The 23,564-nt window shown below is 46.0% G+C and overlaps 1 long non-coding RNA gene across 3 annotated transcripts in view; it reads right to left on the reverse strand.

Moving 5' to 3' along the window:
- Positions 1 to 23,564, reverse strand: part of LOC147696968 (uncharacterized) — a 628,335-nt gene that overhangs the window by 238,451 nt on the left and 366,320 nt on the right. The gene's annotated exons all lie outside the window — the stretch shown is intronic.

Below are 23,564 nucleotides of genomic sequence, written 5' to 3' on the forward strand. Positions count from 1 at the left end.
CCCCTGAAACTTCAGGAGGGCTCTGGAGGACTTCACCCTCCTGGTGTGTGCACAACCACAGACTGTCTCCCATTGGCGTCGAAAGCGGCGTCGAGCGGCGCCGCTCCGGTGCCGGACCCGAATCGAGGGTAGGACCAGGGGCGACGTCGTCCTGGGATGGCGCTGGGGGCCGGCGCCGGCGAGGTTGTAAGGTTGACCGGCGACAACCCGGATCTGGAACCGGACCCAGCGGGACCCTGCGGCGTCGGGAACTAAGTCGCCGACGGCGCCAGGGCCGAAGCATCCGACGGCGCCGGGGCCGAAGCACCCGGCCCGCTTGGGGACCCAGTCGGGGGCCACTTGGCGCGAAGGCGCCGCGGAACCCGACGGAGGAGTGAGCGACCTCATGGCCATGAGGAAGGCGTCGATCTCCTCCGGCAACGTGTTCTGCCCAGGGACCGGCGGGTATGGAGCAGGCCGCAACGCCTGCGGATTCGGTGGAGCCGCGTGGGCGGTGTCGCCCGAACCCCCGGCCACGTTGCGCGAGCGTCGGGTGCAGTCAGAAGAGCGATGTCGACTCCCGGAGCTATGATGACTCCGGCCCCGCGACCGGTCCCTCGACCTCCTTCCGGACCGGGGCCTCGAACTGCGCGGGCCGACTGCCGGAGCTCGAGGCGCTTGCGGGACCGCTCCCGCCTAGCCTTCGAAGTCAAGGCCCGGCAGTCGGGGCATGACTTGTCATTGTGGTCGGGCCCCAGGCAATGCAGACACAGGCGATGGGGGTCGGTAACCGACATCAGTCGGTTGCAGTCGAGCCAGGGTTTGAACGCGGGCATCCCCCTACCGGCACCGCCGGAGTCGTTCGACTCGAAAAAATAGATCAAAAAAATCCAAAAAGTTTAGTCCAAAATTGACTAAAAGGATACCACTTTCTCCGGACCTGCGCTTGCTGGCGCGGAAAAAAGAAGAACTGACGTCAGTGCCCGAGGGCGGCGTCTAAGTACTCCGACGACGTCATCCCGGCGCCAACGACGCCGACGATGGATGCGGAGCCGCAGACGATGCCTACCGACGCGCAGGGGTATTGCTATGCAAAATTTTTCGGATCCAGTCTGACGCCTGGGGATATTCTAAGGTAAGGAATCTAATACTAACCTGTTTCTTTCAGATATTAATGTCATCAGTGATGTCACCAATTATGTCGTATGTGATGTCATCCATGGTGAGAAACAAGTGATTGTTAGATTAGCAAACTATAACTGGTGAATACCTAACTATTATGGGTAACATCTTCAAGGATGTGATTCTTATTGGGGAAGATGGTATTACCCACATGTTTTAATTTACACGGACAATGCAGTATATAAAATCCATAATTGAAGGAACATGTGATCAATTTGTTAGTTCGCGTTCTTTCTCCCAGTGGGTTATATGTAGTCTATGCAATTCTTGGTATTGATTTAAACTCTTACGACAACTGGAGTCTAAGTACATTATAAATATACCAACAACACATCTGCATGCCCTAAATAAGAATGAGGAACCTTATTAGTAGATGATGGCACTGAGAAACATGCTCATCTATTGTATACCTAGCAGTTTGCACTATAACACCCACTGAGGCTTTATTCAATACAGTACCTCTCATATATACTTTTATTTGTGGTATTCAGTGACATGGGCCAGAATTCCATGCATTGGGACATATCGTTACCTGATCATAAGAGTTGAACTTATGCTTCCTATCCCATTTTTTTCTTTAAACTGGGACCCCATGAGACATTTTGCCCTCACTAACATAGCCCTTATTGGACCACAGGGCAGGAATGGATACCTCTACTTAGCTTCCCAGAACTGCATATTGGTTAGAGACATATGGGTCAGTTCACGCACATTGGCATTTAATCCAATTTGCCTTGATTGCTTGTTTTTAGCATTTGTGTTACTGTAAATGTTCCCCTCCTTTCAACGTGTTAATATGATTCAATTTATCTACGCATAACAATGTTCCCAACCCTTATGGATTAAGAATTCCATCATGTATTGCGAGTTTGACCGAACTAGGCATAACCAGCATAGATAATTATTCTGATTTTAGACAATTCACATACACTGTAAGCATGCAGTGATTTGGTAACACACTTTGTATGAAAATGCATTACTGCATACAGACACATGGCAAGGGCAAAAGTTATAGTTATCCTAGAGCGCAATATATAATTACCTTAGTGCACTAGTTATACTTACTAGAGGTAACTATAACTAGTGAATTTCAGTGTTTTTTTTTGTTTAAAACATTACATTGTCACTGAAATGTTCATCTAACTATGTCACTTTAACCTTTGGATTTCCCAGGGAATTTCTATGTTTTTTAAACAAAGGAAAGTAAAATTTTATTACAATGTGTAAAGCCAACCCGCTGCTGTAAACAGCCTTGGGTGTGTTTGCGGTGAGGATTTGCCAGCTGAACCTGGCTGAGGCCAGGCACTGCACCCAAACCCTCACTGTGATGCAACCCTACAGCATGCACAACCTTTGGTTGTGCATGCCAGGCAGTTCGCCTCAGGACCTGGCCTCCCCCTGTGGGTAGCTGACCCCCAGGGCCCCCATAGCCCCACCGGCTCCCCGCATGTACCCACACTGTGTACTGCAGGAGCTTTGCTCCCGCATGGCGGCAGCAACTGTTTCTGCTTGCTCCTACGGTGCAGGAGCAATATGAGTTTCCCTGCCTGTAAGAGCATTTGTGTATATATCTATCTATCTATCTATCTATCTATCTATCTATCTATCTATCTATCTATATATATATATATATATATATATATATATATATATATATCTATATATATATATATATATATATATATATATATATATATATATATATATATATATATATATATATATATATATATATATATATATATATATATAGGTAGATAGAGAGATAGAGAGAGATAAGAGAGCGGAGTGTGTGTGTATGTGTTTCTGCTTTCAGCTATATCAATGTATTTTTTGTGAACCTCTCACAGGGCTTCTATTAGTTGGCAGTATTTTTTAACCCTTTACATGTAATTCCAGGGAGTAAAACATCTTCTGAAAAAAAAAAAAAATACTGCTACCCACAGTGACATAACAAAAAATCATCCATTTATGAGTGTATCCTCGACTAAACAAAGCAGATGTAGGGTAAACAAAGCAGATGTAGCGTAAAGTGATACAACCCTACAGCCAGGTTAAAATGATGTCAAAGTGGATGAGATCCATTACACGGGTATCATCAGCCTTTCATTCACTCACACCATCTGTCCCGCACTAAGTGGGGGATTACCTATGGTCAGACGGCATTCACTCTCTGTAAAAATGGGAAATTGTTTCTTCGTGAACTGCTCTCGAGAGAAGGCAGTGTTTCCCAGATGGCTCCTCGCATGAATGCAAAATGTTGTCATCATAACAGGCACTGATCCGTCTTTCACTTTGCTGACCCCCACCTCTTCATTAGCCGCAATACTTTCTATTCAAATTCTCCTTCTTGGAGGTGCACTGTGTGGGAAAGTTGCTCTACTAATGGTGATAACTACAAGTCATTGGCAAGATAGACTGACTGGAACGCTTCCAAATAAAAACGTACACCAACCAAAATGTGTGTTGAAAAAAAGTTTACAGTTGTCTTTTTACAGTACTACCACACAAATATCCCTCTTTTCCAGGATCAGAAGATCTTGTGTGTAAACTGACAAACCTTACATATGAACCCTCTTTGGATGGTAGACTATACATTTGAGTTTTCTTTAGCTCAGAACATTTTAAAGATAGGCTTGTACATTTGTGGATTGGTATCTCTCATATGTTGTTAAATAAGGCACATTCACAGTCTGCCACAGAGCAGTGTTTTTGCATGATTAGCATAAATCAGTGCTGTCTGCAGCTCATGGAAGTTAACGCATGGATTGGACACAACACACCACAGTTGCACAATGAGGAAGTTAATGCATGTGTTGCACACAACACACCACAGTTGCACAATGTGACAGTCCACCAACTGCTCCGTTTTCCACACAGGTGAAATTCTGAACCCTGAGTGTGTACTGATCATGGCCTACACCAAAATGGCTACCGACTACACACACCTACGTGCTGGCCTTCAAGGCCCTCAATATAGCTGAGATCCAGGCTCCCCCACCAATGACTGACAGCATGGCTCCTACTGACCTTCTGGTGTCTCTGCATGTGAATCCTTCGAGTAAGAATGCAGTCAGCAGCAGGGTACAGTTTGTGGCTACAATCCCCTGTGGGATGTCCAGTCCCACTTTCAAAGGATGCCAATGGCTTTTTCCCATGCACTCATATAAGCAATATGGCACGGATGAGCTTGCATTCTCTCATTTGTATGGGGTCCTATCTCTGCAACCTCCCAATGGGCTTATAAAAAGGGTCACAAAATTACTGCACACCAACATGTCCGGGGAGAGCAAAAGAGGCGCATATTTTGAGCTTCAGGGGAGCATTTGCCAATATGTCCATAAATAATCATCAAACTTGAACATGAAATGTCATCACCTGCTTAACAGTACTCGCCATAAATCACAGAACCTGTCAATGCCTGCCCAAAACCCACCATGTGACAAAAGCCCAGCGGACAGCATTTTTAATATGCCAGATCAGCTGCCATAAAGAGAACAGCCATGCTCTACCCTCTAAATGAGGTGGGGGATATGGAAAATGGCACCGACCTTAAGTGTAAATGAAGATATACTGCAATATTAAGTCTATGACCGTTTGTAGCTTTGGAAGCGTGGACCGGGCTCATTCAAGCACTGCAATTTAGTGCAGATGTTGGCTGAGGTTCACATCTTCCTCATTTGATGCATGCATTTTATGTGCAACCCCTGAAAGAGGTCCACTTATTTGAAAAGGATAGTGATTAAAGTATCATCTACACCATCATAACGTATAAAAGTCCTCAGTTATTCTAAATTAGTTATTAGAAAGCACGTTCAAGCTCTTTACAGAGGAATGACATCTTGAGATGCATTAGCTTCGACAGTTGAAACTAAAAGGTAAAATCAGAAGTTGATAAGAGGACACTAATCCAGGGTGCCGATAAAAAAAGAGAGCAAATGTACACACCTTGTTTTATCTGTTTGCATGAATATTTAACTATGTCCATAAATTAATGATGGAATCTAAAAGCTTGATTGGGCGGCACCACATATTCAGAGATTGCAATGCTGTCTATTCTCCCTCAGTCTGCTGGGAGTAATGAGCTTCAGAGGCAGGAGTAAGGGGCTAGTGGAACCTTTCTATTGAAGGAATGTATTTGTATATCAAACACATAATTGGATCAGCTGAATAGCTTATAATTGGGATTTATCCGCCACAATATTATACTGTGCTGCATTCTGGGAATGCCTAAATTATTACAAAAGGGACAGCTCAATTCCTTTTTCTTTGGAGGCATTTCTTTCCACATCACCAAAAATGGGCAGACTGCTGTAGTCCACATTCACACAGCATGTATCAGATTCAGCTCTCTGTGACTACTATCGTTCACAACAATAGCTGGGCTCATGTACATGTTGCACCTTGAAAATCAAGTGTATACATTTAGCTGACTTATGTATGGCCCATCACTAGTCCATTAATCTGATTTGAATTATTTGGAATCTTGTAGACAACAGTGAAAAAAATGGCTTCCTGGACTAATAACCAAAAGGCGAGAGAGGAAAAAGGAAACAGCCTAAGAGAATAGAAGGTCTTAAGTGCCTTTCTGAAGGCTAGGAATCGTGGTATCTGTCTGGTTCAAAATCTTGGCTCTTAAGAATGAGAAGGAGCAACCTCCCTTCATACCTGTTTTTATTTCAGGTATTTGCAACTGTAATTGATTCTCTTACGGGCGTAAATGACAAGTAATGTAATGTTAAATCATTCACAAAATGTGTCAGATGAGTAGAAGGCTTTCTGGATGAGGCACAGAAATTGAAACTCAATTCAGTATATATGTCTCCTTTCTTCAGATAATACTTGATCATTTTTGCTACTATGCACATGATACAGCATATTATACATGATACATGATACAGCATGCAACAGTGCGCCTGTTGCATGCTGTATCATGTGCATTTTCGGCAGAGTTTACTACAGACTGTTGCAGTAGTCCATCTCAGAGGACACACGCGCAGGTGAAAATTAATGGGGAGTGCGTATTTTCCGGGAGGTAAAGCTGTGTTCCTTTCAATAGTCATAGAGTACTGTAGCTAGAACTGGCGCTGACAGCTGACACTGGTCTTAAAATTAATCTATGGTTTCCTCTCCCCATGTCCAAACCCTCATCCACTACATCCACATTCATTCTCTTTAATAACAAAATATCAACTTCTTCACGATCCTAAAATCCATCTGTTCAATATACAAGTTTAGACGTGTTAAAAGCCTGGCTACCCACCATCGGAACACCCTCTCTCTTAGGAATACAAACAGACACAGTTCCCACATTCAAAAAGCATATGAAGCATAAAATATAAATATTATTACGTTTTTCAGAATGGAAGAAAACAAAATCTCTATAAACTTAACAGTCTAACCGAACACAGCAAATCTGTATACCTTGGCTATCAACCACCAAAAATCAAACCATTCAGTCGGTAAAGTTATCAATAGTGCTAACACTATCCCACGATTTTTAAACCTGTCATGAATGTCTCACTGCATTTAAAATAAGGATCACCCTGCCTGCACGGCACCAGTAATTGCTTATAGTGGCACAGGACCGTGCAGCAAGTCACCTTGGGAGTTGCGTGGGAATACCCAGGCAATGCCCATGAAATACCTTCCCAATGCAGAGTAACGCAGACCAGCGATTTGCGCTGCACTGCTCCATATTTTTGGATCCACTCAAAGTGGTTTGTGGCATTCTTGCACCACTTTGAGAGTTAAATGGTGCAAGTCTTGTTCTGGCCAAGATGTCCTGCAAGGGGAATATCATGGGCTAGTGTCAAAAGGAAGCCCATGAATGTTAACGGTATGACCAACCTCCTGGAAGCACCAGGCTTGGGGTCTCTAGCCTCTGAATACAGGAGCCCTTCATCCAAGTAAACCTTATGGGTTCACTGCATTCCCTGCAGCCTCAGCAGCAGCTTGCTGTCTGAGGGGTTCAAGAGAAGGGCAGTCCAACTGTGCCTGCCTCAGATCTGCACTGGAAGGTCCCCCATCCCAAGAAACTCAACCTGATCAGGCTGAAGCTCTTCTAGGACAGTTCCTTCTTCAGGCACTCAATCTGCTTCCTCAGAAGGCTGATTCTCATCCTGAGGCAGGGTGGAAGGCACAGCCTTAACCCTACTGCTCCTTTTCCTGGAAGTTAACTGGTCCATTATTCCAGAATCCAGTGCTTGTTCAGTGTTGCCATTTTTGACCTGTGACCTAGGCACAGCAAGCACATGTGCTGAGATGCCTAACATTTCTGCATGTGTCCTATACTCCACTTCAGACCAGGCTGAAGTCTCTAGGTCATTGCCAAGCAAACATTCTACAGGGAGGTCTGAGCTAACAACAACCTTCTTAAGGCCAGTTACCCCTACCCAGGAGAAATTAACAAATGCCATCTCATGTGTGGTAGTGACATTGCTAGCATTGGTCACTAGGTAATTTTCACCTAGTATGATCTGTCCAGGGTCCACAAAGCTGGGTATCACCATTGTGACACTAGCACATGTGTCCCTGTAGGCCTGAGCCACTTTATCATTGATTAAAGGAGTTTTTCTGTACTTGCCCAAGTTATTGGGACTCACAGTAGAAGACATGGCTATGTCCCCATCACAGATCAAAACAGCTTGAGTTGGTACTCTGCCTAGACCAGTTCCCAGGGTTAACCCTACTACACCCTTCTGTTGAGAACCACCACTTGGAGCTGAACTAGGGGGAACAGTTGCCTTAGGGGCAATGGTGGCTGGAGCTGTCTCCTTTTTGGTGCACTCACTGGTCCAGTGAGAATTTACTTTACAAACTTTGCACCATGGTTTTCTAGGACCTTCTTTCTTTTTGGATTGTTGGGAACCCCCACCATTAGAAGCTTTTTGGAGACCTTGAGAAAACTTCTGGTCTTTTGCTTTCTCCTCACCCTTTTAGTCTTGCTTCTTCTGGTCACCACCTTGGTTCTGTACCTTCTCCTTCACCCTGGTTCCGACCCATTTGTCTGCCTTCTTACCCAATTATTGGGGAGAGGTCAAATCAGAGACGACCAGGTGTTGATGCAATAACTGGTTCTAACAATTATTAAGAATCTGTTCTCTCATTATATGGTTATACAATCCTGTATAGTCACTTACTTTACTGCCAAGTAATCAACCTTCCAGAGCCTTAGCAGCACAATCTACAAAATCTGTCAAGTCCTGAGCCTGTGTCTTCTGGGTGTCTCTGAACAGCAACCTGTACTGCTCAGTGGTTAGGCCAAACCCATCTATCAGAGCACTCTTCAGGACAGTGTAGTTGTCAGCATCCTCAAGTACTGAAGAAATTCCCTCAAGACCTATACACTTTTCATTATCAACATGGTTTACATATATTTACTTTGTTCATGCACAACAATAACATCAGAACTAATTAATTTAATTTCTTTAGTATTGTACTTCATCATTCTTTTGTTTTTCATTTATATTTCTTATAAGTCCATCATTCTTTGTTTGTTCATTTTCCTTTCTTAAAAATATGTTTATCTTTGTTTTGGTGTACACTATTTTGTGAAAAATTCATATTACAACAAATACCAACAATGTTATTACAAAAAAGGAGAAACCCTGGATTATAGAAACACAATAAATACAATACCACTCATACATTCACATTCATTCTAATCCTATTGCCATCCACACATTCCATACAAATGCAGTATTTGAACAAATCTTGATGTAATGAGGCAGAAGGAGAATTTTTACTGCCTACGTTTATAACCATTAGATGTAAAATATGGATTCCACGCAAGTTCGCGCGCGTTTCGGTGGGTTCAGTACCACCTTCCTCAGGACCTATGCAGATACAAACATTCCTTACACAACAAAAACCAGGGGATCTGAAATCAAAAAAACATAAAGATTGTTGTGCATACATTTAAAGCATCATTTTAAAAAAGAACATTTAACACACGTTTACGTTTGAGCTAGCTAATGGCCACACAGCTATGCAACGGTCTCCAAACTGAATTGAGCTAGAGAATAGACTGATACATTCAGTTCTCTCAGTGATTCCAGATAGATTAGAGTCCAAAGTTTAAGCAAAAACCATCACCAAGTAGAATAGGACCAAACCGTGAAGAGAAGAAGATATAAACACTAAGGGTGTCATAAAGGTACCAGCAATTATCGTTCTAAATGACTACCCTTTACGCCGAAACATATTGGAGAGAAGGATTTTATGAACAAAGGGAAGAATTAATACTCAAAAACTACCAACCAATGTGGCATGCTTCAATACTAAAGTAACAGACATCTGAACTTACTATTCTTTTGCAAGACGTGTGCCTTGCAGTCTTCTTTAAAATTCAGTCGACAGTGAAGAGCTTGTCTCTTCCTTTGTCTGCAAAGGAGAGCCACAAGATTGCTGCCCACTGACTTTGGGGTACCTGCCGTACTTTGCAGGCCCTCTCCAAAGCAGTTTTCCACTTGTGGATGTCATCCCCAATCTGATAGGGAGGGACAATCTTGTTCAGGTTTCTATGGTCATAAGACCTTTCCCTACCACTAAGGTTGTTGCTGCCACCAGTGGGCTCTAGCCCACACAATTTTCTCTCTCTTTTAAGAGCCAGGGTCTCTCTGGCCAGGGCAATTTCTTGCCTCCTGATCCTACGATTGACTTCTTTCATTCCAGCTTTGTGCTCTCTTCTCTGAAGGGAAGTCATTCTCCTTTGAGCTGAGGGAGATGACCCTACTGATAAGTCAGAATGTCCAGATTCATCTTAAAGAGATCTCTTTATTCTGGGCACATCATTAGGCCTACGTGGAGGGATAGAGGAAGGCCTTCCTAGGACCTCTCTACCCTCAGGTAGTCCTGTATTTCCCAGGGCAGGTTCATTAACCTCATCCTGGACTTCATCCTCATCATCATCATTCTCCTGGTGGGAACCCCCCTAGGATCCTCTTCTGATGACGGATGGCCCCCTCTCTACTACCCTGATTATCTGGATCTGATGCTTTTGCGACATCATCTATCACTAAGATATCTACCAGGTGTTGCAAGGTTGGACTCTGTCCTTGCTTTAATTTCCTTATGACACACAAGCTTCTCAGTTCGTGAAAAGTGAAGGAGTCATATTTAGAAGGCAACCTTGGGTTGTCTTCTAGCAGAGGCACACTAGCCCATGCTTTTAAAGCCATGACTAGTGAGGTGTGGTGTGTGCACCTACCTACGCTACTTGTTTTCCTACTACACCTGCTAAATTCAGTAGAAGTTATGTAGTATAAGACTTGATTCATATGTACCTACAGGTACCTTGATGTGATTTTTCAAATGATTTTCTCAAGATTATTTGGTAAAACAATGCAAGCTCTTGTCCTTCTGCTGCCATCAATGTGAGAAGTTAGCCTGGCATATGATGTCCACTAGTTCTAGTGGGCACCTTGTATCAGTCTAATCGACCCTTATTGATGGTGGTTGTAAAGTCAACCTTATAGAAAGCTATCCTAGTGGTAGCAGTGACGAGCCGTCTTCAGGCTAAAACTTCAGAGAGCGAATTAAGCGAGTTGGTTTACCAATTATAATCCCTTGAGTACCAAATGAAAGCGCACCACACAAGGTATATATATCAAATATATATGTATTTATTCTAAACACAACCCCTCTGCACTCTTTATGAGGTCAGAGGTAAAAGTACAATACAAGTTACTTAATTGGCATACGATAAGTTGCACAGTATACGTTTTGCCCTAGGGGTCTCAAAAACCATATACTAAAATAGTGGTATAAGAACCACGTGAGAATTAGAAAGCAAGCCTGGGGCCTGTGGAATCACTGGGGCTCCTCTAAACAACCAAAGTTTAGGATGTAGGAGGCCCACGGGAGACGCGTGCAGTGCCTAAACACAGCCGCGGGCTACCTTTGACTTTCTATGGGAAACAAACAAGTTACAAATTTACAATTTAAGGACACTTCTAAATAAACTGCGATGGAACCCTTTTGGACTTAGACACTAGGAGGACCAATACCCGCGAGACTACCAGAGTAATCGTGTCACCTCACCCACGGAAGCCGAGTGCATAGGTGTCTTTTGGTGTCAGGTTTCGTCATCGATTTCAATGGAGATCTGCACAGAAGTGCTGCAGGCGACCAGAGAAAAAGTTTCCGGGTGGATCCAAGGTGGATCGAAGATCTGTAGAACCTGAAAGCAGTTGACTGCAGTGCCAGTATCCGGATTGGACCCAACAAGCCTTGGCAAACGCAAACCACGCAGGAAGTCGAGATGGGCTTCGGTGCAGACCAGCAAGGTCTGAGGAACTTCTCCTTTGAAGAGAAGTTGGAGCAAGCCTGGAGCACTCACATAATACCAAGCACTCTGCCTCCAGGATTGTCAAAGCCTGCCATAGGAGTGACGTATATGTGTATATGTGTCTATATATATATATATATATATAAGATATAGGTATACTATATCTAAGTAAGGGGTGATTACACCACCTTACCCAGGCTGTGTGAACAGATGTGCGGTGTCAATTTGGAAGGTAAACCAGGGGTGGCACAATACATGCTGCAGCCCCTGGTAGGCCTAGGGTGCACCTATGCCCTGGGTACCTATGGTACACTATACAGGGGCTCACAAGGGTGATCCAGTAACGGATCTGGTATGTACCTAAAGTACATGGTATCAATTTAGAGAGAGAACAGCTAGGCTGTGGGCCTGATTAGCAGGGCTACAGCCAGACTAAAGTCTAAAGTCGAAAAACCAGAGAATCATAGCAAAAAGTGGGGGTAACCATAGGAAGCAGACCCTACTCTCCTACACCCAAAAGGGTATCTCTAAGGGCATTATTTTTTTTGATTTAACATTTTATTGGGAAAAAAACCAAAAACAAAAGCAGAGTTATCATCTAGTAAACAATCAGTACAGTACAGAATCAGATATGATGGGCAATACAGAAAAATAACATTAAGGATCATTACTTTGTCTAGTTCCAGCCTTATCCATAGCCATTTCCACAGTGGGGGAAGTACAGATCTCGCCTCTATAGACATTCCAGTGACCCCACTTTTTGTCCCATTTATTAGGGCAACCTCTGATCTTAAATACCGATTTTTCAGCCAGCATGCATCTATCCATTTCAGCCACCTAACCCACGAGGAGAGGCCTGCGGGGGCACCCCAATGCACATTTCACCAACAGAAAACCCAGGGCCACCCATTGGAGCTCCACCTCAGTGAGGTCAGTAGCACCCCATACGTTGAAAATGCCCTCTTTGCGGGAGAGAGAGATGGGTTTCCCTACTACATCTGTCATTTTGCGGGTCACCCTGTCCCAGAACAGCTGGATTATAGGACAGTCCGACAGGACATGGTGAAAGGAACAAGGGAGGCCGCAGCCTCGGAGACACCTATCGTCAGGGCGCCTACCTAGTTTGGCCAGGAGAGGAGCGGACATATAGGCTCTGTGTAGGATTTTCAATTGGATCAACCTGAAACGTTGATTTATCGCCATTTCCCTGGGGGACATCAGTGCTGATCTCCATTCGTCATCCTCCTGGTGTCCTACATCCCCCTGCCACTTGTCTCGTAGGGACTGGAAAGAGTCGGGCATATTGTTGCACAATTTACGGTATGTGCAAGATATTGCCTTTGTCAGGAGAGGTTCCGAAAGAAACCTATCCCCAAGAGGGGAGACCTCCCGAAGGGAGGAAAGGTCGGACACATTTGCAGTGATAGCATATGTAATTTGGAGATACCTGAAGGCCTCGGTCTGGGCTAGAGCGTGTCGCTGTTGGAGATCGGCGAAAGTCAGTAGCTTCCCCCTGTGGATCAAGTCCCCCAGAGTGGGGATGCCAATCATGTCCCATCTATCAAACCCTTTATGGTGGCAAAGGGAACCCAGCTTCTGTGAGGCCCAGAGCGGGGTAGCCTTAGTAAACACGTCTGACCATCCCAGGCTCCTGGTAGCTCGGCGCCAAATAGCTATGGTTTAAAACATGGGTCCCACATAGCGATTCCGGGGGAAGCTACCATACAAGGCGCCCAAGTACCCCTCTCTCCCAGTCTGGTAGCGTTCTAAATGATACGCCGGGTTTGTAGGTGACCCATGAATCCAGAAGTTGGTATCCACCAATTGGGAGGCCCAATAATAGAGGCACATATTTGGCAGGGCAATGCCCCCATCGTACCATCCCTGAGTACGTTTATTCAGGGCAATTCGAGGCGCTCTCCCGTCCCATAGGAGGAGCCGCAAATCTCCCTCCAACGCACAGAAATAGGAGTCAGTAATTGGGAATGGACAACTTTGAAGGACATATAAGAAACGCGGGAGAGCTAACATTTTGAAAAGAGTCTCTCTGCCAGGGAGGGATAGAAGCAGCGCACGCCAATGAGACACGTCGCTGTGGAGCCTCTGTAACGGGCCTTTGAGGTTGTGGTCGTAGAAGAGTTTGGGATCTGAGGTAGCAAAGATGCCAAGATATTTGAATCCGTCCTTAGCCACAGCAATTGAGAACCCTCTCGGAAGAGCGGGTGGAGGGCCTTGAAGACAAAACAAAACCGATTTGGAACAATTGATCGAAAAACCTGAATATTTACCAGAATTCGTAATAACGTGTAACAGACTATTAATGGAGGATCTGGGAGAGGAGACATAAACAAGAATGTCATCTGCATATAAGGATATTTTATCAACCGTATCAGCATTCCACCGAAGCCCCTTGATGGAGACATCCGATCGGACCCAGTGGGCTAGGGGTTCCAAGGTGAGTGCAAACAGAAGGGGGAGAGGGGACACCCCTGTCTGGTCTCGCTATGCAGTTGGAATTGTCTGGAGGTGTGGGCATTGACTCGTACCTGGCCTAACAAATCTGTGTATAGTAATCAGATCCAGTTGATGAAAACAGGGCCAAATCCATAACGTTTTAAGACCTCAAAAAGGTAAGACCACTCTGGAATCAAATGCTAGGGTGGTGTCAAGGGACAGAATTGCGGCATCCTCTTGTATATAGGGCTGTCTGCCCAAGACGTTATGTAATCTGCGGACGTTTCAGGTCGTGTTTCGGCCTGTAAGGAATCCTGATTGGTCGTCATGTACCAGGGAGGGGAGAACTGTAAGGAGTCTGGTAGCCAGGAGTTTGGCCAGAACTTTGACCTCAGCGTTGATGAGAGAGATCGGCCTATAAGAGCCGCAGTCGGTGGGTGATTAGTTAGGTTTGTGGATGACAGCTATGGAGGCAAGGCCCTGGTCCAGTGGCAAACTGCCTAGATCAAGACTTTCCTCAAACATAGCCTTCAAGTGAGGAATCACCTCCTGGGCCATCCCTTTAAGGGATTCAATGGGGACACCATTAGGCCCCATAGCCTTGCCCGAGTTAATAGCAAACAGAGCATTCGTAAGCTCCTCAGTTGTAAGATCGGCGTCCAATTCGTCTCTTTCCGAATCAGAAAGAGTGGGTAACTGCATCTCCTCTAGAAGGCAGCCGGGATTCGTCCGCCGAGTAGTATGCCCTAGAGGAATAGACCTCTTCCAGGTGATCTGCAAAGGCCTCAGCTATGTCCAGAGGGTCAGTGACGCGTGAGGCATCAGGACGGATCAGCAATGGAACCCATCTAGATCCTGTTCGCGTCGTTCCAGCCAAGCAAGCATCTTTCCTGCCCTGTCACCCAGCTCATAGACTCGGTGGTGAGTTTGTAACAGTTTAGCTTAAGCCTTTTCTAAGGCCAATGTCTGGAATTCATGTTGTTTAGTCTGAGACGGGCAGCTATCTCATCGGATGGGTTAAGTCTCCAGGCGGAGCAAGTCCAGGCGGAGCAAGTCGGTTTCAGTCTGAAGCAGTAACTCGGATTGCTTGTGTTGATAACCAGACTTAAGAGTTAACGCCTTCCCCTTAATAACTGCTTTGTACGCTTCCCAGATCGTGACAGCCGACAGGACCGAGCCGAGGTTCTCGGCAAAATAATATTCAGTATGTTCAAGCAGGCTATCTCTGATGTCAGGGATCTTGAGGAGCCATGGATTGATGACTATGGATCCCCTGGTCACCTGCCGATGGTAGGTAAGCTTGACTGTAAGCGGAGAATGATCCGAGATACCCCGGGCAAGTCCCCTTGGGCCGCTAAAGAAACCAACATCCGCCGTGGGGCAAAAGATATAGTCAATGCGGGACGTACTCTTGTGGGCATTGGAATAGTGAGTGTAATAAGAGGTGTCGGGGTGAAACGTCCGCCAGATGTCTTCCAAACCCATCGCCTGTGCAAAGTCTAGAAGGTCCGAACCCTGCCTATGTGAAGCACGCTGGGGATGCCTATCTATCGCGTCGTCCATCGTCATGTTAAAGTCCCCACCCAAAACCAGTGTACCCTGGGGGATATCTAACAGTAGTCGTTCTAGGGTTGTCAGTGCATCTTTGCTCAGTGCTGGTGGGATGTAAGCCGAAATAACGTTCAGGTGTCGCCCCTCCCATGTGGCCTCGGCCACCGCAAAGCGGCCCAGGGGGTCAGCCCAAGTCTTATTACAGGTAAGTGGGAGGTTTTTCTTGACAAGGATGCCAGTGCCTCGAGAGCCAGAGGTGAATCAGGCGTGGACCAATAGATTGTACCCCCCTCGATGAAGTGCCCGACAGGTGTTGCCCATCTGGTGTGTCTCTTGGAGCAGCACCAAATCAGGAGCGTGGTGCTTGAGATACTGTAGCACCACTCCTCTCTTTATTTTACTGCCAAGCCCATTAACATTCCACGTCATGAGAGTGAGCGCCCTAGTTTGGAATTGTGTCATGGCGGTTTGCATACTAAAGGACGGCTAGGGGGCCTGCCTGGAGGAGCTGGAAACAACTTCAGGGCCAGTAGGAGTGCGGCCAGTGGCCAACCCAGAGGGGAACAAGGACAAACAGCTCCCAGATACAAGGTGGCAACAAAGGCCGGACGGTGACGTTTACATGCCCAACTTCAAAGAGGACTCTGCATATTCTGCAAACAACCAAAAAAAATAAACAACACCATTGGAAATAGACTGAGATAGGATCCGTTAAACAAGGACCAAGTAAACAAAAAACCCCAAACCCAGAATCCCACCCCACCTCCCCACCCGGCTTCCCTGCCCGCGGACCCGAAACTATCCACACCCCAACTCGGCAGAGTGCCTGTCGCCCTCCCAACCATAAACTGGGTACCCGGTGAGCCGATGATGTCTCTCGCCTGAGAGTGGAGGAATCATTATGGGGCTATGAAACGCAGGAACAAAACTCAAATTGGTGTGCACATCAACATATTACAAAGAGCGCACCAGCCCCAAGGTGACCCAGAGCTCTTGAAGAAAGAGAGAGAAGGGTAGGGGGGAAGGGGGGGAAAGGACAGGGTCAGGAAATCTACACCCAGCCCAGGGTGCCCCCCGCCTCACAATTCAAGAATCACACAGCTCTCTGGACAATAAGGAGGAGCACATCGCGGCTGTTCCGTTAGTCCAACACCGGGTGTTCTGGCGCCCTCCCTAGTCATCACGGTCAATTGTGACATATAGACCCAATATAGAGTACTTATCAATGTTAAGACAACCCGGAGCCTCTAAAGAGAGAGAGGGGAGGTTGGGGGGAGAGGATTAGGTGAAGGCATCAAAACATAAACCCCAGGCTACCCACTGCTACCCGATTGAAGAAGCATACTATACTGGACCAGATGACAGCAAGGCTGTCCCATCAGTCCAATCGCAGGTGTTTCAGAGAGCTCATTGGTCACCCTGGGTGACCGCAGTAAACAGTTCAGGGCTCTCCGGTTGCGGGTCTCGCTCGGAGCGAGCACCAGACGCTCTATGCTTGCCCGGAGTCTGTCCAGCCTGGCGCCAGTCCTCCAGCCAGTCCCACACCTCACTCTGTGACAGGAAGAACCAGACCTTGCCCTCCGACTCCACACGCAGTTTGGCCGGGAACAGCATGGAGTATTTCATGTGTTGATCTCGTAGGGCCTTCTTAACTTCCAAGAAACTGCGTCGCCTTGTATGTACCTTCACCGTGAAGTCGGGAAAGAATGTGATGTGGGCGTTGTCTATTCTTAGCAGTGATCCTGCCCTGGCTGTTTGAAGGATGACGTCCAGTCCCTGAAGATGAAGACCCTTGCAATGATGGGCCGGGGGAGGGCCCCTGGCTTTGGCCTCCCCCCCGGGACTCTGTGGGCTCTCTCAGTCGAGAAGTAATTTGACAACGTCTTGGGCTGGAGGTGCTTCAAGATCAACTCCTCAACAAAGAGGTCGGGCGCGGGCTCGTCCATTCTCTCCGGTACCCCCAAGATGCAGATGTTGTTCCGTATCACCCACCCTTCATAATGATCCAGGAGGTCCCCAATTTGCCGCTGCTGCTTCTGGAGCTGTGCCACCTGTTGCTGCAAAGTAGAAGTATCATCAATAAGCGCTGCGGTTTTTATCTCAACATCCCGCACTTTGGAGTCCATTTTACGGAGATCCGCATGTAGCAACGTTACCTTTATATTCACTGAGTCTATGCGAGTCTCCAATGAGGACCGGACCCCCGCGATTGCCTCCATGACGTCCTCCAGGTTGAGGGCCCTCACCGAGGGCGCGGGGGAAACAGCCTGCGTGGGTACATCCGGTGGAGGGATCATACAGTCCCCCTTAGATCCCCAAGAGAGTTTATGTATTTGTCTCCGCGTGGAGTTCTTGTTTCCCTTACTAGAAGCCATCAGAGAGGCAAACAGTGGATCCTATTTCGGGCCTGCACCCACCGCCCAGAAGCGGCACCCACCTGGAAACACTCGTCCAAAGACTGAACCGTCCTGACCCACCGTCACCACCAGGAGAAGAGACGTCCAGGAGGCCAGGAGTAGCAATAAGGCAGCAGAGTTCGAGGGATGGCTTCACTCAGAGGGATAAGGAGGCCTCATCCGGTGCGGGGTCGTTGATTGCACTCCTCGCCTCCGCCTCGCCGGGAGCGTTGATCTAGGCCCCGGTTGTCCGTGAACCCGATAGGGCCCCTAGGGTCTCACAGTTCAATACAGCCACAGGTGTCCGTTGACGCTCGACTCACAGTTCAGCCACGACGTATGCCCCAGCAGGGACGTAAAGACAACAGGGCACAGTCAGCCCAGTGCAGCCGTGTAATTAGGGCCCGTAGCTCTCCACCAGCAAGTCAGCTGAATGGAGGCTAGTCATGGAAGCTCGCGGTGGGGGCCGCGTTGTGTCCAGGCCTCCGAGCCGGAATCCACAGGGGCCGGTGATGTAGCAGCGTATCGGGGCCCAGGAGCGCTGCGGTGTCGCCTGTCCCCTCACTGCCAGCGCCCCGGGCGCACCTCAGGGACGGACGAAACCCCGGGCTCGAAGAGGAGATACCAGAAAGCTCGGGCGAAAAGGGCGAAGCTTCAGGGGTGGCCCGAGTGGCCGACGCGTAGGCCGCAAAGCGGGGTGTATCCTAGAGTCCACGCAGAGGTCCGGCGGGGGCACGCTCCACACCTTTCGTCGCGCCCCCGTACCTCTCTCAGGAGGACGCTGCTCCACTCCGATGATAGGGGAAAGCGTCTCGGCCCCTCCGGTGGCCCCTGGAGAGCAAGCCTCGGTCGTAGCTGGTAGGGAGAACCCGTGGAGCCATCTGGGCTCAGAGCCGATGTCGGGCTCAGGCCACCATCTTGCCGGAGTTGCCCAGGGATGCCTCCCTTCCGATCACTCCTGCCGTCCCAGCGCCGGTATAGAGTTCAGCCGGTAGTTGTAAAGGTGCACACCGATCATCGACACCGAGCCTCCCGCTCACCAGGGAGACTCGCGCCCAGAAACGGATCTAATTGACGGATAGTCAGGCGAGGGCCAGGGAGCCGCGCTAACAGGCGACTATTCCCTTCGGATGCTGGCCATGCCCCTCTAAGGGCATATTAAACAGCAACAGAGGTTCTGTATGACTAGACTTGAGCACCTCTGTAAAAACGGTGGTCTTCCCCTCCATGGTGGACAGCTGAAGGTCCAGTACGCCTGGAGGGAGTTCTTAAGGTGAGGTATCCATCAGAAAGAGTAATTATCCATAAACATCAGAAAGCATTTTGGAGAAAAATCTATTTTGAAGTAAGTGACATTGTAGTACAGCAGAGACCCATAAAAACAGACACTTTACAAACAACTGAGTGAAGTCATGCAATTCTGGCATCGGTAGAATTGAGGAAGATAACAGGGTGCCAGGTAGTTTCTGCAGAGAGATGGCAGATTTCCATTTATCATAATGAAACAGTAACCTGAGCCTTGCTATAACAAATTGTATGACATCTCAGATCACTTGCAGGTGACACACAATATCCTGAACATATGACTGCAAGTACTTTATATAACATACATGGCCAACAATCTAGACAATAACCGACCACAGAAATGTTAAACCAAGGCATAGCAAATGGTTTGAGACATGGTTATCAACATGCTTTGAATGGCAGTATCAAACAGTATGTGCACCTGGTATGACAAAACTTTTGCACAATTGACTTGTCGGTGGACTGATCATATTTAAGTTCAGAAAACAGGTTCACCAAAAAGGTTTAAACCAAAAAAATCCGAAGTCTTAAAAGTGAAATTCCTGACTGAAATAGGTAATGTAGATCTTGATCGACCTTTGAACTCTTTTTGTCATGTACTTTTTAAACAACTATGTGAAAACCATTTAATGACCACACATTTGTATTACATGTATATGGAATGTAAACAGAATAACGCAAAATCACCCTGCAGTCATGTAATGCTTTAATTACAAAAAATCACCCTGTAGTCATGTAATGCTTTAATTACTCACCAGTAATCGCAGTACATTTTTACCATAATTAATTACATATTGAGGTTGCCGCGCCTCCTAGACACACCCCTACAAAATTAAGACCATATAAAAGCACCTTCCACCCTCACCACTTCCTGTTTTAGTTGGTTCAAGCCCCCACATTATCCAATGGGCCTGGTCCTAGCAGGGCAAAGGGAAGGGTAAAATTATTTATGGTGAAAACGTACTTGGAGAAATGCGATTACTGGTAAGTAAATGACACATACCTCCTCGTAAAATTTGACCCATAATTAATTTCATGTTGAAATATAGCCAACAATGACATAGCCCAGGACAACTGAATTCTTGTACAGAACCCAGTTTTATTTATTTGTAATCAAAAATCTGCTCATACAAGAAAGCACTTTTTGACCCCAAAACCTTCTCCAGGTCTACTTCCCACATTACACTGTAAAGCCTGAAAAAATTAGAGGGTGTAGCCCACATTGCAGCCTTACTAATTTCAGTCAATTAAACTCCCTGTGACTCCGCACTAGAAGTAGACAAAGCTCCGGTAAATCTACCTTCTACCCCACCCAATCCAAAGTGGCTCTGCCTTCTTACATAACAAAGCTATAAGGGATAAGACCTGCCTACTCAGAGTCAGAATGGAAGTTCTAAACAAGTTCCGGGCAGGACTAAAATTACCAAACAACGAAGAAAAACAAAACTGACCTCAGAAGCTCTATCCAGATAAATAAGAAGTGCATGTTTAACAACCAAAGAATGTAACTCCACCTCCTGAAGGGTGCTAGGATTAGTATGAAACGCTGGGAAAATGACCCCTGTTCCCTTTGGAAAACATAGTTAATTTTAGACGCAAATGAAGGACCAGGCCGGAGTACCAGCCTGTCCTTAAAAAAAAAAAAGAAGAAATCTAATTTCCCCAACATCCTCCATAAGTAAAAGCTACCAAGAAGAACGTGTTCAGGGTAAACAACTTACCTGAACCTTCTTCAAGGTTCAAAGTGAGAACGCCTGAAGACATCAAGGAACAAGAGAGAACCCAAAGAGGGCAAAAGTGGTCAAGACAGAGTCTCAGTTAAAAAAAAACCCTAATAACCACTTGAACTAGACCGAGGTGTCCAAACATTTATGTAATGTGTGAGACTTTTGGTCAACGGAAATCCTCCTAAACTACTAATATTATTAGAGATGTAGCACTAACCACATTTGACAAAATTACATTAGTGCCACCACATGTAAGATTACTGGCAGTGATCACTTCCGTGCATCGGGCACGCTTGTCAGCAGTAATGTAAAAAATACGTTGTCAATGTGGGACGCCTCTATATGGGTATCGCATTACAGCCTACAATGCAGTGCTCCTAGCACTAAGTTAATAATGATAGTAATAGTCTCGCCAACGTTGTTTGATTTTTATTACTCAAATGTCAGCTTTAAAATATTTTGGAAATTCAACAGATTTTCCCCCAAACATCAGCTTCTGAATTTCTGTTTAAAATACATACTTTTCAATTTTGGTATACTTATATGAATTCAACCAAGCAAAAGCTTCGTTGGGGAAGCCTGAACTAGACCATTCTTAGCCTGGTGATTCCCCAAAAAGAAAAAAAAATTCTATAACTCCTAATGGATGCCATTGAGCTTGAAGAGTAAAACTGTCAACCCTAGGGCAAACCCCATCTCACAACCTACCTGATTGAGCCATCAAGTGTCTGGACTCAGAATCTATCTCTAAAATGAAGCCTAATGTCTTGCATAGGAAAACAGCCCTCCAAGGAGGTTGAATGGAGGAATTCACCCTCTCCAGTACCAGCCATGCCCTCTCATATCCAGGTTGACAGCCTGAGGGCTTTCAAGGTCTTCGTCAGAAAACAGGGATCATTCGGGAAGGCAGACTGCTAGAAGAAAAACATCTTCATGCTAATGACAAACCTATGAAGTAGAGAGAGGGAAGTTGGTAAAGAGTACCACCCCAGCCAAGGGCAAGAAAGGGTATCCACTCCAAGTCTTTACTTCTCCAACCCATGAACATTTTAGGGGAAGCAGGGTAATCCTTGCTGATGTGATTATATCTGCCCTTGGAGATCCCACCTCCGACGAACCCAGGTAATGTCTGCTTGCTCAGATATAAGTCTTGTGAAAAAGGAATCTTCCTGCACCACCGGTCTGCAGACTCGATTTCCTATAAAAAAGAAATATATTTTAGATTTAGCATCTTGTCCAATGCACCCAAGATGCTCTGATCTGAGATCCTTGACAGAGCTTGGGACTTGTGTGACGGAGTTGAAGCATTTTCTGACTAAAACATTTTAGTCCACCAAATCATAAGCAAACACCAGTAGTGTCAGCCAGATTGCCTCTAGTTCCCTAGAAATGGATGACCTCAACTGTTAGAACTTCGACCAGGGGCCATAGACCTGCTGAAGCCTTGTCCAGGCTCCCCCACATTCTGCTGTACTGGTATATATGTGATAATGAGAGGTGTCTGAACTCCTGCTCAGATGTCTGATAACTGCATAAACCTAACCAATTGCTTTCTCATATCGGCTGCCCTTAGCATTATTAGGGACAAGTTCTGAAAAGATGGATTTTGACGATTCTTTATTCTGTAAGAATCTACAACCTTATGTTGGCTAGAGATTATGTGCCACTTTATGTTTGGTCTTTGTAATGGTGTCAAATGAGACTACATCAGATTAACAGAAGACCACGATATGTTAGTAATGCAAGCACTCATGTGATGTGCGACTGTGTGTTCTTTTGGAATGATGAGATTATTACATCATTATTCCAGAAAGGTGGAATACTATTGTCCTCCTGATGCAATATGTCAACTAGAGGTGATACAAACGTTATCACCTATGTTTTCTTGGCATTGCAATGCTAGCTGACCCATCTTCTTGCAGTTACGCCTCCGGATCCAGCTTAGAACAAGATCCAAACACTCCAAATTTTCCTGGATGGCTGATGACAGAGACTCAAAGGGCATCGCCAGCTAATGTTCTGTATATGCATCAAGTTGTCACACCCCCAAGAAGCCCTGAATGTCAGATTAATCTCCTACTTCCAGTGTCTAAAGATCAGATCCATGAATCTTTTCAGGAAGTTGGAAAGTCAGCAGATGTGGGGTGGCATATCGCAAAAAGAGACGCTACTCTTCCAGGCCCTCTGATGGCACATCAAACTAATAGTTGTTAATATTGTGCCAGATCTCTCTGGAAATGTGCTTGGATTTTCAGACGCCTTCCCAACGAAGTGCCCGTGGACACATCTTTGGAGGCCTTGGATCTCTTCTCCTTAAACTTGGCTGCAAAAACCCTTGCAACCTCCTTCTAATTCAGGAAGACTATTCAGCAGTTTTGTACTCCCTAAAAAGCCTTATTGTCTACACACCTTCTCTAAGATCAGAGCAACGCCTGCTCTCTGTATTTACTCTACATAATCAAACACGCCAAGCATAGTCGACGGCAACTACCCGGGCGCCCAAGCACTCTATATACCACCCTAAAGTTGCACATCTGACTTAAATGCAATCTGAAACTTAAAAGGCCTTGAAGTGTAGTACATTTGTATCAAACAGGTAACAGCATACTATTAGGAATTAATTGGATTCCATTAATCAATAAGAAGGGTCATAATTAGCAACAGACGTCAGCCAATTAG

Source organism: Lissotriton vulgaris, chromosome 8 (genome assembly GCF_964263255.1).
Source record: "Lissotriton vulgaris chromosome 8, aLisVul1.2, whole genome shotgun sequence".
Taxonomy (NCBI): Eukaryota; Metazoa; Chordata; class Amphibia; order Caudata; family Salamandridae; genus Lissotriton; species Lissotriton vulgaris.